The sequence below is a fragment of the Neovison vison genome, chromosome 13 (assembly GCF_020171115.1).
Source record: "Neovison vison isolate M4711 chromosome 13, ASM_NN_V1, whole genome shotgun sequence".
NCBI lineage: Eukaryota > Metazoa > Chordata > Mammalia > Carnivora > Mustelidae > Neogale > Neogale vison.
In genome coordinates, this window is record NC_058103.1 from 2,591,523 (window position 1) to 2,609,501 (window position 17,979).

A 17,979-nucleotide genomic window follows, 5' to 3' on the forward strand; every position below is an offset into this window, starting at 1 on the left:
TGCCCGACACTGCACAGGCATGCCTGCGGCAAGTATGTGCTCAATAAACAAACGAGCCAGCGACGGAGCCGGCGCTTTTGAACCCAGTTATCTTTTTATTCCCTCGCCTACTACGGGACCTCGCAAATCCATGGTTCAACAGGCAAAGCCACTGTGGCCTAATTATTACACTGTATGTCTCAGATTCAAATCCCCTTTAACATAACCTGTCCTTTATGTCAAGAGTAAGTTGTTTTGTTTTTGTTTTAATTTTAGTTACTTAAGCAATCTCTACACCCAACATGGTGCCCCAAAGATTTCTCTTAATCACTGGTGTGTTGAAGCAAGTAAAACACTCAAGTCTTGGGGCTCCTGGCTGGCTCAGTTAGAAGAGCAGGTAACTCTATCTTGGAGTCCTTTTGAGTTCGAGCCCCAGGCTGGGTGTAGAGACTGATTATATACAGAACCGAGGAACCTTCAGCATTACAAGGAACCCCCGCTGGGAATGACAGACTCTGACAGATGTAAAGTGGACCATTCAGCCATTCTGCGCAGTGCGAGGTTGATGTTTTAAACTGAGAAGCAGGAACGCAGTGTCCCCTGAGGCCGGGAACTACAAGAATTCTCCTGCACAACACAAAAGAGAAGCGGGAGGACCCAACCCTCAACCACAACCACAACCTGGCCTGTAGGACACCAACAGCCAGGCCTCACCCTCTCTCTTAAATAACTAAAATCTTTAAAAATATATATATAAGTATACATACATACATATATACGTATTTTTTTTAAGATTTTATTTATTTACTTGACAGACAGAGATCACAAGTAGGCAAGAGGCAGGCAGAGAGAGAGGAGGAAGCAGGCTCCCCACTGAGCAGAGCCCGATGTGGGGCTCGATCCCAGGACCCTGAGACCATGACCTGAGCTGAAGGCAGAGGCTTTAACCCACTGAGCCACCCGGGCGCCCCCATATATATATTTTTTAAAGATTTTATTTATTTGACAGAGATCACAAGTAGGCAGAGAGAGAGAGGGAAGCAGGCTCCCTGCTGAGCCGAAGGCAGCGGCTTAACCCACCGAGCCACCCAGGCGCCCCCCTTTTTTTTTTTTTTTTTTTTAGGCGGGAGGGCTGGGGGGCGGGGGGCAGGCGGAGGCTCCCACTGAGCAGAGAGCCCGATTCGGGGTTCAATCCCAGGACCCTGAGACCATGACCTGAGCCGAAGGCAGAGGCTTAACCCACTGAGCCACCCAGGCGCCCCACAGAACTTTTACACCCATACTTTGGCATTATTCAATGTGGAAATAACCCAAATTCTATCAACTAATGAATGGATACACAAAATGTGGTCTATCCATACAGTGGAATAGTATTTGCCTTTAAAAAAAAAAAAAAAAAAAAAGGGAAGAAAATACTGATAGAAACTTCAACACGGCTGGACCTCACAAACATTTACTTAAGTGAACCAAGCCAGACACAGAAGGCCACATACTGGGGCTCCAGGGTGGCTCAGTCCGTCAAGCATCTGCCTTTGGCTTGGATCATGATCCCAGAGTCCTGGGATTAAGCCCCGAGTCTCCCTGCTCAGCTGAGAGAGCCTGCTTCTCCCTCTCCCTCTCTCCCCTGCTCATTCTCCCTCAAAAGAAGTAAATAAATAAAATCTTTTAAGGAAAAAAAGGTCTGAGGGTTGCTGGGGGGAGGGGGGTCAAGAGGGGGGTGGGGTTATGGACATTGGGGAGGGTATGTGCTATGGTCAGTGCTGTGAAGTGTGGAAACCTGGCGATTCACAGACCTGTACCCCTGCGGCTAATAATACATTATAGGTTTATTCAAAAAAAATTAAAAATTATTAAAAAAAAAAAAAGGCCACAAATTACATTATTCCATTGATATGAAATGTCCAGAGACAGGAAGCAGATCAGAGGCGCCAAGGGTTGGAGGGAGAGAAGGGTAGTGAGTGACTGCTAACTGGTTCAGGGTTTCTTTTGGGGGTTTGAGGAACCTGGGGAATTCTTTCATATATAAATATTTCAGTAACAGATGCAAAAGATTTTTTTGTTTTGTTTTTTTTAAAATTAATGATGCACACCAAAGAAAACAAAACCTAAAACCCAACTTTGGGACGTAATCTATTTTACCTCTGTCATGAAATCACAGATAACTTCATTTCTCAATCTTTTTAAACCTATGCTCCCATTCTGATAAATGAAAGTCTCAAGCCTCTTCAATTTATTTAGAAATTTCCAAATACATAATACCTTACCTATTGTGACTAAAAAGCAAAGTGACCAATGGTAATATTACAAATAAAAATGTACATATGTTTTTGATTCTGAAGTTTCAGAACAAAAATTATGTATACATATTTTATTGGGGGGGAGGGGCATGGAGCCTGATGCAGGGCTCAACCTCGCAACCCTGAGATCACAACCTGAGCCGAAATCAAGAGTCAGACACTGAACCTACTGAGCCACCCAGGTGTCCCAGAACAAAAATTACATAATGCAAAGTCAAAAGAAGAATATTACTTGCTTAAGAAGAGGTTAAACTGGGGCACCTGGCTGGTTGGAAAATCACGTGACTCTTGATCTTGTGAGTTCAAGCCCCACGTTGAGTGTAGGGATTACTTTTTAAAAAAAAAAAGGGGGGGGGACGCCTGGGTGGCTCAGTAGGTTAAGCCGCTGCCTTCGGCTCAGGTCATGGTCTCAGGGTCCTGGGATCGAGTCCCACATCGGGCTCTCTGCTCAGCAGGGAGCCTGCTTCCCTCTCTCTCTCTCTCTCTGCCTGCCTCTCTGTCTACTTGTGATCTCTCTCTGTCAAATAAATAAATAAATAAATAAATAAAAAAGGGGGAAAGGCAGCCCCTGGGTGGCTCAGGGGGTTGGGCCTCTGCCTTCAGCTCAAGTCATGATCTCAGGGTCCTGGGATTAAGCCCCACATCCGGCTCTTTGCTCAGCAGGGAGCCTCTCTCTCTCTCTCTGCCTGCCTCTCTGCCTGCTTGTGATCTTTCCTTGTCAAAAGAATAAACAAAATCTTAAAAAAAAAATGAAAAAAAAATTATTGAATTTTTTTTTTTAAGATTTTATTTATTTATTTGACAGACAGAGATCACAAGTAGGCAGAGAAGCAGGCAGAGAGAGAGGAGGAAGCAGGCTCCCTTGCCTAGCAGAGAGCCCGATACGGGGCTCGATCCCAGAACACTGGGATCATGACCCGAGCCGAAGGCAGAGGCTTTAACCCACTGAGCCACCCAGGTGCCCCCAATTCTTGAATTTTCTGATGTTTAGTTTTTGTTTTGGTGAAAGCAGGTAAGGCTACAGAGTATGGAGGAGGAGTGTCACTTCCCCAGTTTACATAACAAAGTTAAGGTTCATATTTTAAGCCAAATCCAAAAAGGGTGGGGGTCTCAATCATTTTCAAATCATGACATTTTTGGGTAGAAATGTTATACCCCTTGGTAGGCTTACAATAGTGAGTCACTTTATTTTCTAAATGTAACACTGTACTATAATAACAAACATACTTATCCAACTATACACTGTCTACTCTTTCCCAAATAAGAATCACGAAATTCTACTCAAGGGAGGATGTGCTCCATCAGGGCAGTCCTGATCAGAAGCTTCATCTATGGACCACGAACTGCCAGAGGCAGCAGAGAGCCAGAGCTGGCCACAAAAGCAGCTCCGGAATGCAAATACTACGACTCATCATCTTCTCCCTGTACCACTGTATCTCCTCCAATCTCATCTTCCTCAAACCTAACCTCACCTAATCTCACCTTTTTCTCTCCTCTTCTAAACTTAAATCACAAGAATAAAATGAATGAATGAATCATTCTGGTCTAAAAATCACAAAAACCTATAAGGTGTATTCAACTGATGAATCACTAAATTCTATCCCTGAAACTAGTAACACAGTATATGTTAACTAAATTGAATTTAAATAAAATTTTTTTTAAAAAAAGGTGTAACTCTCGGCAGATGCCAGCAGAGAATGCCAAACACCTTCCTTCTGTGTGTTCCCGGAACTTAAATCATGCCCAAAGAACATGAAAAGATTAGAAAATCCTGAGTTGTTTATGACTGAGAGAAACACTGATGTGACTTAATACAAGTTCACTTGTGGAGCAATACATTTATACTTTTTGCACACACACGAAAAAAAGGCAAAATGTTTTAATACTAAAGACTCCTAAGTACAGCAGCCATTCTGAACCCGTTTCCATCCTAAAACTATAACCCACGGGATAAAAGAAAAGCTTGCCTTTGCCTCTTGGAGGAGTCTGTCACCAACGCCTTTGCAGAACCCAAGGAATAAAGGCAGTCAGGACTCCTGGGTCCCCTTCCCAGTCAGGCTCAGGAGGTGGCTGCGTGCGGCTGGTCTGAATCTGCCACCTCTACGTACTCCACAGTAACCTAACCACACTACTGTGTGACGTGTGCAAGTAGCCCAGGGAGAGTTCACTTGGCTTGTCAATGACCATGCTGCACCTAAGGAAAGAGTTTTCAAGGCAGCCATGTCCCCCACAGTTGGATCAGGTGCCTAACACCCCCCCCCACTGCACCGCTGAGCCACGGCTCCTGGCCATAGCCAGACAGTGGACTAAGTAATTCAATCTGCCCCACAGACCCATCTCTTCAGATGCAAATTTTAAGCATGACAAACTACAGGGAACTACATGAAAACAGAGAACATGCTTCTTCCTAAGTCCTGAATGAGTAAGCCCAAACGCTGCAGATGTCTCTATCACAAGTCACTGGTTGAGCCAACAAAAAGGAAAAACACCTTCATCGGGCAGTGTGACTAACAGATTACAAAACAGGGTGTTATGGGAGTCTGGGGCAAAAAAATATAAAGACAGAGAGTAAGGGGAGGGATAGGGTGGCGGGGTGACGGACACTGGGGAGGGCATGTGCTATGGAGAGTGCCTGAATGGTGTAAGACTAACGATTCAGACTGGGACCCCTGAAGCAAATAATACATTATATGTTATTAAGATAAAATAAAAAATAAATATAGAGAGTATTGATTATGCAGTTAAAAAGCACCATTTTTATATCAAAATGAGAAATAAATTAACATAATATCATAACAGGGGCACCTGGTGGCTCAGTCATTAGGCCTCTGCCTTCGACTCAGGTCATGGTCCTAGAGTCCTGGGATCGAGCCCCCCATCGGGCTCCCTGCTCTGTGGGGAACCTGCTTCTCCCTCTCCCACTCCACCTGCTTGTGTTCCCTCTGTCGCTGTGTCTCTCCCTGTCAAATAAATAAAATCTTAAAAAAAAAAACAAAAAAAGACTTCAAGGGTCTCTTACTGAACAGTGAATAAAAATAAAACATAATATCATAACACGAAATTTACATATTTAAAGTGCTAATCAAAGATACATGTATGGAATAGTTTTCTTTCTTAACTAAAGAAAGGCAACTAACATTTTTTTAAGGGGTGGCTGGCTGGCTCAGTCAGGAGCATGAGACTTTTTTTTTTTTTAATTTTGAAAGAGAAACACATGCACACACACGTGGTGTGAGGTGCAGAATGTCCAGCGGACTCCCCACTGAGCACACAGCCTAACACAGGGCTCGATCTCACCACCCTGAGATCATGACCTAGCAGACACTTAACAGAATGAGTCACCCAAGTGCCCCATGCATGAGACTCTTGATGCTGGGGTTGTGAGTTCAAGCCCCACACTGAGTGTAGAAATTACTTAAAAATAAAAGCTTAAAGGGTGCCTGGGTGGCTCAGTTGGTTAGGCGTCTGCCTTCGGCTCGGTCATGATCCTGGAGCCCTGGGATGCAGTCCCAGGTCAGGCTCCCTGCTCAGCAGGGAGTCTGCTTCTCCCTCTAACCCTCTCCCCTCTCGTGATCTCCATCTCTCATTCTCTCTCTCAAATAAATAAAATCTTTAAAATAAAATAAAATAAAATCTTAAATACACACACACACATATGGATATATAAATACATATATGGGGAGGGGTGCCTGCACCGTTCAGTCGGTGAAGCACGTGCCTTCAGCTGAGGTCATGATCGCAGGGTCCAGAGATCTTCAAGGGCTCCCCTGAGGAATCTCTTGCTCCTCAAGGCTCCCTGCTCTGCAGGAAATCTGTTTCTCCCTCTCTCTCTGCCTGCCTCTCTGCCTACTGTGATCTCTGCCTGTCAAATAAATGAATTAAATCTTAAAGAGAAAAAAAAAAAAAACTTGAAAGAAAACGAGAAAACAGACAACTCACACCTTTATATCTTTTTGAACCATGAGTTTTTCCAAAGAGCATTCATCTTTTAATGATTTCAAAACAGACAAAATAGAAAGCAGAAACCATATAAAAAATCAAAAAATAGGAGCGCCTGGGTGGTTCAATGGGTTAAAGCCTCTGCCCTTGGCTCAGGTCATGATCCCAGGGTGCTGGGATCAAGCCCCACATCGGGCTCGCAGAGCGCCTGCTTCCTCCTCTCTCTGCCTGTCTCCCTGCCTACTTGTGATCTCTCTCTCTCTCTGTCAAATAAATAAATAAAATCTTTTTTAAAAAATTTAAAAATAGATAAAGTGGAATTCATCAAAATTTAAAATTATTAAAAGGCACAGCCAAAGAGCATATATTGGGAAAAAATATTTGCAACATATGTACCTGGCAAAAAGATTCATGCTCAAATACATAAGGAATTCCTATACTCAATAATAAAATGACAACCTGACTTTGTAAAAACGTAGAAGACGCCATCGGGCTCTCTGCTCGGCAGGGAGCCTGCTTCCCTCTCTCTCTCTCTCTGCCTGCCTCTCCATCTACTTGTGATTTCTCTCTGTCAAATAAATACATAAATAAATATCTTTTAAAAAAAAAAAACGTAAAAGACGCAACAGACACTTCAAAAGAGCAGGTATATTTAAAAAAGCCAATAAAGGGGGCGCCTGGGTGGCTCAGGGTTAAGCCTCTGTCTTCGGCTCAGCTCATGATCTCAGGGTCCTGGGTTTGAGCGCTGCATTGGCCTTTCTGCTTGGCAGGGAGCCCGCTTCTTCCTCTCTCTCTCTGCGCCTACTTGTGATATCTCTCTGTCAAATAAATAAATAAAATCTTAAAAAAAAAAAAAGGCCAGGAAGCATGTGCATAAGGGCTTGTCACCAGTCACCAGGGCACTGCTCATGCAGCCCCCCGACAAGATGCCACTGCGCATCCACTAGAATGGGAAGACGACACAAACGATACCGAGTGCTAGGGGGACCTGGAGCCGCCGCAAGACATGCACACACTGCCGCTCTGAGCAGGAAATGCACACGCTACTCTGAGTTTCTTTCTTTAAAAGTTAATGATACGGGGCGCCTGGGTGGCTCAGTGGGTTCAAGCCTCTGCCTTTGGCTCAGGTCATGATCCCAGGGTCAGGGGATGGAGCCCCGCATCAGGCTCTCTGCTCAGCGGGGAGCCTGCTTCCTCCTCTCTCTCTGCCTGTCTCTCTGCCTACTTGTGATCTCTGTCTGTCAAATAAATAAATAAAATCTTTAAAAAAAGAAAAAAAGTTAATGATACAGCCAGGCTCTGCTCACCAGCACGCGGAGCCTACCCGAGCGTCTCTCCCCCTCTGCTCCCGCGCCAGCTCTCTACATAAATAAAGGGAGTTAACGCTGCATCTATCCTGCGAGCAATCTCACACGTAGGCATTTATGCAGAAGAAACTAAAATGTTTGTCCATGTGGTCTCCCTCAAGAACAAGGGCCCCCCCCAAGACGTGCTTCAGGCTTAACTGTATAGGTCCACACAGCACAACACTACTCAGGACTAGAAAGGGACCAACCACTGGCACAGGCTACAACATGTATGAATTTCAAAAATGTTATGCTGTATGAAAAAAGCAGGATGAATATATATTGTATAATCTCATTTACATGAAATTCTAGAATAGGCAGAACTAACCTGCGGTTATAAAAACCAGATCACTATTGCCAAGGAGTGGTGGGGGGTGACAGATGTTGGCAAGGGGCATGAGGGAATTTTCTGGGCCGTATCTTGATACACATTTATCGAAACAATATATTTAAGATCTTGGCACTTCACCATATGTAAATTATACCTCAATTTTTTTTAAAAAGCAGAACTTGCTAACATTAGTGTTGAACATATTCAGAGATCACGTTAAGGGTGGTATGGCTGGAGACTGTTGTACATATCGAGCAATCATAACTCCCAACAGTAACTGAAAGATGGTTAAGAATGGTTTTGTTTGGGCCCCTGGGTGGCTCAGTGGGTTAAGCCTCTGCCTTCAGCTCAGGTCATGATCCCAGGGTCCTGGGTTCGAGCCCCGAATTACGCTCTCTGCTCAGCAGGGAACCTACTTCCTCCTCTCTCTGCCTGACTCTCAGCCTTCTTGTGATCTCTGTCTGTCAAATAAATAAATATCTTTTTAAAAAAATTTTTAAAAATTTTTTAGGGCGCCTGGGTGGCTCAGTGGGTTAAGCCGCTGCCTTCGGCTCAGGTCATGATCTCAGGGTCCTGGGTTCGAGCCCCGAATTATGCTCTCTGCTCAGCAGGGAGCCTGCTTCCTCCTCTCTCTGCCTGCCTCTATGCCTACTTGTGATCTCCGTCTGTCAAATAAATAAATAAAATCTTAAAAAAAAATTTTTTTTTTTTAAATTTTTTAAAAAAGAATGGCTTTGTTCACAGACACCTGGGTGGCTCAGTCAGTTGGTTAAGCATCTGCCTTCGGCTCAGGTTATGAGCCTAAAGGTCCTGGGATGGAGCCCCGCATCGGGATCCTTGCTCAGCAGGAAGCCTGCTTCTCCCTCTGCCTGCCGCTAACCCTGCTTGTGTTCTTCCTCTCTGTCTGACAAATAAAGTAAAAATTTTTTTTAAAAATGGTTTTGTTCAGGGGCACCTGGGTGGCTCAGTGGGTTAAGCCGCTGCCTTTGGCTCAGGTCATGATCTCAGGGTCCTGGGACTGAGTCCCACATCGGGCTCTCTGCTCAGCGGGGAGCCTGCTTCCCTCTCTCTCTCTGCCTGCCTCTCTGCCTGCTTGTGGTCTCTGTCTGTCAAATAAATAAATAAAATCTTTAAAAAAAAAAATGGTTCTGTTCCAAGAACAGAATAAAATGAGATGTGGTACGCAGATGCCTCGTCTCCCTCAAGATTCCTAGGCCCTTATGTACACACGTCTCCCAGTTCATCAGGTCCCTCTGGGTACTGCTGTAAAGGGATTTTGTAGCAGATGTAATTAAGGCCCCAAATCACTTGACCTTAAGAAGGGAGATTAGGGGTGCCTGAGTAAAGCCTCTGCCTCCGGCTCGGGTTATGATCCCCGCGCTGGACTCTCTCACCTTCGGGGAGCCCGCTTCCTCCTCTCTCTCTGCCTGACTCTCAGCCTACTTGTGATCTCTGTCAAATAAATAAATAAAATCTTTTAAAAAAAAAAAATTAAAACCAGACAGGAAGATTATCCTGGTAGACCTGACCTAACCACATGCCCCTTTATGTATTTTTTAAGCTTTTTTTTTTTAATAATTTTATTTTTAAGTAATCTCTATACCCAGCATGGGGCTCAAACTCATGACCCTGAGAACAAAAGTCTCATGCTCTTCTGACTGAGTCACCCAGGCATCCCTCATATAAGCCCTTTATTTTTTTTTTCATATAAGCCTTTTAAATCTGGGTCTAGAAGCCACAAAAGAAAAGAAGTCAGAGATTCAAAGTGTGAGAGGAATTCAGGGTGTGGGAGCTTTTCCACTCTGGCTTCGAAGATGGAGGCGGCCACCTCAAGGAGCTGAGAGAGCCCCCAGCTGACAGCCAGGAAACAAGGAAAGTAGGACATCAATCCTACAACCAGAAGAACTGAATTCTGCCACAACCCCAACAGGCTGCGGAGCCCCGTGAGCTTTGGGAGACAAAGGCAGCCCAACACACAACTGTAGACACGTGAGCCGCTCACCCGCAGTTAACTGGAATAAACGTGACTGTTTTAAGCCACTAAATTTATAATAATCTGTTCCATAATAAGGAGAAATCTAATACAAATTTCATACTACAAAAGCTTTAGAACTTAATATTTTAGTTAAAAAGAACAGAAATTATGGATGAACCTTGAGGACATATGCTAAATCAAAATAGTCACAAAAGATCAAATGCTCTACTCTTCGTTCTGGGACTGTGAGTTCGAGCCCCACGCTGGGTGCAGAGATTACTTTAAAAAAAAAAAAAAAAAAAAAAAAAAGCTTGGGCGCCTGGGTGGCTCAGTGGGTTAAGCCGCTGCCTTCGGCTCAGGTCATGATCTCAGGGTCCTGGGATCGAGACCCGCATCGGGCTCTCTGCTCAGTAGGGAGCCTGCTTCCTCCTCTGCCTGCCTCTCTGTCTACTTGTGATCTCTGTCTGTCAAATAAATAAATAAAATCTTTAAAAAAAAAAAAAAAGCTTAAAAAAAGACAAATACTGTATGATTCTAATTATATGAGGTATCTAAAGGAGACAAATTCATTGAATCAGAAAGTAGAACTGTGTTTGGGGGTAGGGGTAGAGGATGGGAAGTTGTTATTTAATGGACACAGAGTTTCAGTTTTGCAAGACGAAAAGGTTCTAGAGATCTGCTGCACAACCCTGTAAATATACTTAATTTTTTACCACAGTTGTAAAAGAAGAGAAATTAACATTTCCTCCCCTGTTTAATACGAATCCTTTTTAAAGAGGTGGAGTAAGTAAATTTAAGAAAACACCCCATTGTGGATTCACCACAGAAATGAAGGCTCAATCAGCTTTTACCGATCACCTCCTCTAAGCCAGCCTCAGTGAGGAACACAAGTGCAGTGACAAGGCGGTGCCTGGAACAGTCCACGTGAGACCGCAAGCCCACGGAGTCACCGCAGCCACGCGGCATCACCCGGGCTTCTGAAACGGAAGAGCTGGCCAAGGACTTCCCGGATGAAGGCAACTGGAGCTTGGCGTTACTGCGACTCCTGACAGCAAGGTGGCTCAGCTTGAAACGTGCGAGCAGAAATACCTGGATTAGAAGCCTGACGTCACAGCTGTTTGACTCGGGTTAAGTAACTTGCCCTCTCTGACCTCAGTTTCACCCACAGTAGAATGGGGGGATTACAGCACCGATTTTACCTGGTTCAGTCTTAACTTCACCATTACCGGTTTTATTAGTTGTGGTATAGTGAGCTTCAGAGAAGCTAGGACAAAAATTTCCATGTTATGCAATCAGTCAGGGAACAATCCATGTTTAAAACTGAGGTAACTGGAATATTTTAGAACAAGGAAATAATGTCTGCTTTACTAAATACGCACTTAACTCAGCTTAAAATGCTTGTTCTATTGATATTCATCTACTCACTTTATGAAGTATGGGCAACATACTAAATGTATTTAAAAGCACAGACCTGGGCGCCTGGATGGCTCAATGGGTTGATCCTCTGCCTTCGGTTCAGGTCATGGTCTCAAGGGTTCTGGGATCGAGTCCCGCATTGGGCTCTCTGCCCAGCTGGGAGCCTGCTTCCCCTTCTCTCTGCCTGCCTCTCTGCCTACTTGTGATCTCTGTCTGTCAAATAAATAAATAAAATCTTTTTTAAAATAAATAAAAGCAGGGACCCAAATTGCCTTCATCTGCCTTCAAAAATTAATTAAAACATAATATTGTAATAACGCTATATGTTGACAAATAGTAACTATGCTTCTCATGGTGAACATGTTGTTAACGTCCGTAACTGTTGAATAAGCACTGCTCTTGAAACTAATACAATACTGTATGTCAACTAAACTTCAATTAAGGTAAGTACTTTATTTTTATTTCCTTTTTAATTTCATTTATTTATTTGACAGAGAGACACAGCAAGAGAGGGAGCACAAGCAGGGGGAGTGGGAGAAGGAGAAGCAGGCTTCCCGCTGAGCAGGGAGCCTGATGAGGGACTCGATCCCAGGACCCCGGGATCATGACCTGAGACAAAGGTAGATGCCTAACGACTGAGCCAACCAGGTGGCCCAAAATAAGTACATTTTTTTTTTTAAAGATTTTATGTATTTATTATTTGACAGAGAGAGATCACAAGTAGGCAGAGAGTCAGGCAGAGAGAGAGGAGGAAGCAGGCTCCCTGCTGAGCAGAGAGCCCGATGTGGGACTCGATCCCAGGACCCTGAGATCATGACCTGAGCTGAAGGCAGCGGCTTAACCCACTGAGCCACCCAGGCGCCCATAAGTACATTTTTTAAAAATAGTTAAGACAAAAGTAAATTCTGAATTAATTTTGAGGGAAGAACATATTAACTGTGAGGCTACAGGGCCGAAAGACAGAAGGATGCCTTAGCACACCTGCCTTAGGAGGTAATATTCTGAGGAAAAATTTAAAAGGTCACTAATAACCTCCTAGAAGCCAAATCCAAGAGCTCTGTCCATCCAAATTTTCCTTGACCTCTTAGCCAATTTGACACCGACCTCCTTCTCCACCTGCACACAGGGCAACTCGACCGTCTTTACGTGTCAGAAGCTCTCGGAAGAGCCCCTGGCTTTCAACAAGGTGATGAGGTCTCCCCATTCTTGATCTCCAGCCTAAACATTTGTCTTGAGCTCCAGACCTCCATCTCCAACTGCCTACTGGTCCACCTGGGCACCCCAAAAGTACTTCCGATTTAATCTATCCAAAACCAAGCTCACCATCTCCCCCTCCTCCTGTTTTCCCCATCTTGATGGGTGTCACCAGCCAGTGAGCGGCCCAAGTTAGAGAAAGGAAAGTAATTCCAGATGCATTCGTTCAATAAACGTGATTAAGCATTTACAAAACCCCTGCCCCGGGGGAGATCATGGGTGTTAAGTGAAAGAGACCAACAGTAAAACGGTAAAGAATATTGTAGTGAGGGGCGCCTGGGTGGCTCAGTGGGTTAAAGCCTCTGCTTTCGGCTCAGGTCATGATCCCAGGGTCCTGGGATCGAGCCCCACATCGGGCTCTCTGCTCAGCGGGGAGCCTGCTTCCTCCTCTCTCTCTCTGCCTGCCTCTCTGCCTCCTTGTGATCTCTGTCAAATAAATAAATAAAATCTTTAAAAAAAAAGAATACTGTAGTGAGAAGAGCTACGGTGCAGGGGGAGGCGGGGACCCAGTGACCCGCAGAAGAGCAGGCTCAGGATGAGCCATGCGTGCGCACCTGAGGGAACACATGGGAGCAGAGTGCTTTTAGGACACCAGCCAAAACTTAGCAGAGGAGTGACACATCACTCCAACTTAGATCTAGCATCTCGCTCTGGCTGTGAACATGGCCTCTCCATCTCTTCTGGACTGCAGCCCTGCCCTTACTCTAGACTGGTCACTCCCAAGTCAGACGGCCGTAACTCGTGAAGCCCTCTCTAGTCCATCTGTACCACTGTTCCTATCGTCCCTCCCTTAAGGCAGGAGCTCTCTCAGTCCTCACTTGGGCTAATGGCTTCTCATCAAGTCTCACTTGGTTCAAACCACCTGCCATACTAGCTCCGTTCCCGCACTGAAGAATCCGCCAATCCTTTACAAAAAAAAAAAAAAAAGAATCCCGCGATCCTCCTTGCCTTCCTTCCCTGTTTTTCCTTTCCACTCTCATCCTTCCTAAATTCAGTCCCCTATACACCAGCACCACTTCAAGGCCTATGTCCTCCAGTATGGCCACCACCAAATCCCACACCTCACATCTGGCCAACTGTTCTTTTCTTCGTGTCTCATACCCAAAACCACCTTCTCAGGGCACTCAGCACAGTATCTAACCTCACCTGCGGTCCCCAACCACGTCCTTTCTCCCACCAGACTATGAGCTCCTAGCTCCGGCGCTCCGCCAGCCACTGAAGACCATGCTTTCACCATTAAACATGTTAATCATTTTTATTCTACGTCCTGAAATTTGACACTTAAAACCTGCCTGTACTTCTGTTTGGGTTATTACTGATCACTTCTTTGTCATATAAAGTTCTGGTTTCTTATCATATTTCACTTATGTCTCCATGTTACATAAATCCTTCAAATTAATCAATTGTTGACTTTTATAGTCCCATATGGAAACCTACACACTGGCTTATCTATTATCAACATTATGAAACATGCTTAAAAATATATACTTTTTTAAAACGTATAATTTTAAGGGCGCCTGGGGGTCTCAGTGGGTTAAGCCTCTGCCTTCGGCTCGGGTCATGGTCTCAGGGTCCTGGGATCGAGCCCCGCATTGGGCTCTCTGCTCAAGCAGGGAGCCTGCTTCCTCCTCTCTCTCTGCCTGACTCTCTGCCTACCTGTGATCTCTCTCTGTCAAATAAATAAATAAAATCTTTAAAAAAAATTAAAAAACAAAACGTATAATCTTAAATAACTACAGCTAAGCTTTCATTTATTTTAAAATACTTAAGATCCTGTCTGCCCCTCCACAGTGGCATCGTCCCCCTCATCCTTCCTGGACGTACTGTCCTGACTCCCATGCAGGTCCTTCCACCTTCTCTTGCGTTGTCTAGTGTTTCCAGAAGGCTGGACCTCCAGGCAGGTGAATGTGCCAGGTCACGGTGAAGTTACCACCCCGGGCCCGCCAGGCTCCACTGCACCATGATGTTGCATTCTCTGACGAGGGAGAAACCGGCTCTTAGGAGGGCCTGGCCTCCCACATGCCACTCCCCACAACCTGAACTGTTTAATCTTTAGTGTCACTGTGTGCTTACACATAGGTAGGAAACAGAACAATGAGACCGCATTTCCCACCCTAATGGAAGCTTGCTGCCAATCCCTGGAAGAGGTAAATCCAGAACTGTAACAAGATCAGGAGACTTCAGAACCTCGCCCCAGTCTCCCACCGGGTCTTCACCCAACTAGAGCCATGTATGCTGAGCTAAGGACTCTGATCAATAGCTTAGTCACGCTATACCCAGAAACCCTCAGAATTTAACCAGAGCAGGGAATCAAAGAGCTGCCCTTCTACATGCCAGTGTCAACAGAGCACCCCAATTTCCCGTGTTCTCACACTTCTTACAGACATTTCTGCAAGTACTCCTTATCAAACGCTTAACACGAATTCCCGATGCGCTGTTCAGCAGCTCCAGCACGGACCTGCCGGACTACAAACCTTACGCTCTTCGGGAAACCACCCCGACCCCCAGGCACTGAGGCTACTTTTCCGATGCTGTCGGGTTTCACGCGCAGAGGCGCACCGAGTCGGCCACCGCGTCGGGGCTGCCGCAAGCGCAGCGGCGCGCGCGACGCCAGCCCAGGTGGACACCGGGCGAAGCGTTTCGCGTCTGGCAATTGGAAGACGGGGATCGCCGAGGAGGCTCGCGAAGCCGGCCCCGCGCCAGGGACCCCGCGCGCTCCCCGCCCGCCCGGCAGCCCGTCCCCGCGAGCTGACAGGCGCGCCCGCCCAGGGCGGTGCCGCGGGAGAGGGCGGGGGCCGGAAGGAAGAGGGAGGACTCGGACAAAGCCACCCGGCCGGCCGCCCCTCCCCGTGCGCCGCGCTCCCGGGGGCGGCCGTACCCACCCCCCCAGTCGCGCGGCCCGGGGGTCCGCAGCTGTTCCCGCGAGCCGCCGCCCCGCGCGCAGCGCGGCCGAGCCGGGGTGCGGGGCCGGGGACGCGCCGAAGGGACCGTCCACGCGCAGGGGCCGGGGCCGGAGACCGGGTTGGGGAAGGGGCTGTGTCCGCGGGTGAAGTCTCGGAGGGGCCGCGCCGCGGGGGACGACTGCGGAGGAGGACCCGCCGCGGACCGGGTCAGGGCGGGGGCCGGACGACTGCAGTCGGGAGCGGCCGTGCGGGAGGACGGGGGACCGGGGCGCGGCCGGGAAGGGGGCCGAGGACTCACCGTGCTGCTCCCGCGGGGCCGCGCGCTCGCGCTGTCAGCTCCGGGAGGTCGCGGGGCGCGTGCGCGGAGCAGGACCGCAAGGGGCCCGCGCCTCGGCTGCCTCAGACGCGACGCCGCGGTCACGAACGAGGGGCCCCGGCGCGGCCGCCCCGCAGCATCCTCGGCCGCCCACGAGCGCTGTCCCCTGCGGCTCCTCCCCGCAGCCGCCGCCTCGCGCCCGCCGGCTCCGCTCCGCTCCTGCTCCGCCGCTCCCGCCGCCGAAAATGGCGTCTCGGCGTCCCTCCCCCGGCTCGGCGCTCCCGGCCCACAATGCCGCGCGCCGCCGTGACGTCACCGGCCCGCGGCCGGGGGGCGGGGCGCGGCGCGGAGCGCTGCGGACGCGCAGGAAGGGGGCGCTGGGGCGGGGCGGCGCCGTCCTGGACAGCGGCGCCCGCGCCCCTCGCTCCTGCTCGCTCGTCTCGCGAGGGCTGGTCGCTGTGTGCCAAGCCCCGTCTTCACGCGTGCGACTCCCGGGAGCCCGCAGGAGGGGCCCTGAGGGACCCTCCCCCGCAGGCCTCTCCGAGAAAGCGAGTCTGGGTCGAGACCCGGGCCGCGCGCATCTCGTTGGTCCCTCGCTGCCCCGGGATCCTCGAGAATCGGAGCTCCAGAGGAGCCTCCAGGCGCTCCCCTCGGCCACTCAGGCCTCGCACGAGCCGCCCCGCCAGGGCCTGGCCAGGGCAGAGCTGCCGGCCCCGCAGCCGCCCCCCGCGCGTGGCGGCCGCACCCCGGCCTGCAGCCCCCGCCTGAAGGGCAGTCCTTGCAGGCCGGAGAGCGCGCCCGGCCTCCGGCCGCTGCATCGCCGCGCGGCAGGCCTGACTCAGCAGCCAGCCCGGAGCACGCAGGCCGGCTCCGGGGAAGGCGCGGCGGAGCCCGGACCACCCCCGGGGCGCTGCGGCTGTGCCAGGTGCGGGGCCCTGCGACATTGTTCGCCCGGAGGCCTCGGCCGCGCACTTGCTGTCCAACCGATGCGCTCTTCAAACGGGCCAGCCCGACCCCCGCGGCCTTTCTGACCCTGGAGTGACACAGTCTCCGCGCGAGTCAGGGGGTGCGACCACGGTGCTGTCGGTGCTATGGTGTCAGCGCGGAAAGGCCAGCCCGGAGCGGCGAGGGGGAAGCAGTCAGACCACCTTCCCACGCTCCCTTGGTGATCTGGCCCCACGGCAGCAAGGCTGCCACCTGCTCTTCCACAGGCCCCCGAGGGGCTGGGCACTGGCCGCCAACAGGTGCCCTAGAGAAGAGAGGAGTAGGGAGGCGCCTTTCTCTAGGACTTTGGACTCAGCGACTGTCCCCTCCACTCACGCAGAAACCTGAGATGCTTGACGTCCTCTTGTAATGAGTCGCCTCCTGCATAGTGCTGTGGTTCATCCCTCTCCGTCCCCACTGCTGTCACTCTGTTTAGGCTTTATTATTATCTCGTTCGTTTATTGTCTCAACAAATACTTGTTGAGCAGCCGTGATCCCCACCATAAGAGCCAAGGTGTGCTGGTAAAGAGGATAGTTAAGACCCCGCGCCAGCTCGCACAGTGCCTGCTGCGCGGAGAAAAGTAAGGTACGGGTCGGGCAGAGTGAACTCCTAAGTGACCGGAAGGGGCCTAAACTGAGCTAAACGGGGAGTGAGAGCACTCCAGGCAAAGGTCCTTAGGCAGGGATGAGTCTGGAGTGATGGGGAGAGGGAAAAAAGGCCAATTCATCCACCCCCTCTGCAGGTCCCCTGAATGGGATCCTGCTACTTCTCTCGTGGAAATACTGTCATGTACCCATCCTCCAGGGCACGGGGCACAGGCATTTCGGGCCGCCCTCACCCAGAGTCTCACACTGACACTAACAATCACCCGCCATCACTGGGAAGCCCTGGGCATTCTCAGCGGCTTTCAATCCTCTGATCCTCAGGAACTCCGAGAGAGGCTCTGCTACCCCCATTTACAGAGGTTCCCTGGTTTGCTTGCTGCTTCCAAGGATTAACTCAGCTCTGGGAATCAGAAGGGAGCCACTCCACTTCCTATGTGGGCACTAGCAGAGCTGAGGAGAGCCTTTGTGCTGGAAAGCCTCAGCAAGGCTACTCGGGGGTGGCAAATCCATTCTCTGTCCTCCCCACAAACCTAGAGGACCGGGGCCCTGGGAAGCACACACCGGTTGGCACGAGTCCTGGTGGCCTTGAGCATCCTTGTTACCAAGAGCCTGCTGGGCTTGCCAGGGTCCCAG

At 49.1% G+C, this 17,979-nt stretch overlaps 1 protein-coding gene across 14 annotated transcripts in view; it reads right to left on the bottom strand.

Annotated features, from left to right (window-relative positions):
- The window catches only part of KLC1 (kinesin light chain 1), a 57,595-nt gene extending 41,650 nt beyond the window's left edge, over window positions 1-15,945 (bottom strand). For 6 of the 14 annotated variants that reach the window (XM_044230641.1, XM_044230644.1, XM_044230640.1 and 3 more), the window contains exon 1: window positions 15,739-15,936. The gene's annotated coding sequence lies outside the window, so the exon portion shown is untranslated. Of the gene's footprint in view, window positions 1-15,738 lie in introns of all 14 variants that reach the window. The other 8 variants (XM_044230636.1, XM_044230634.1, XM_044230633.1 and 5 more) reach the window with 4 other exon arrangements.
- Window positions 15,946-17,979: the final 2,034 nt, after the last annotated feature.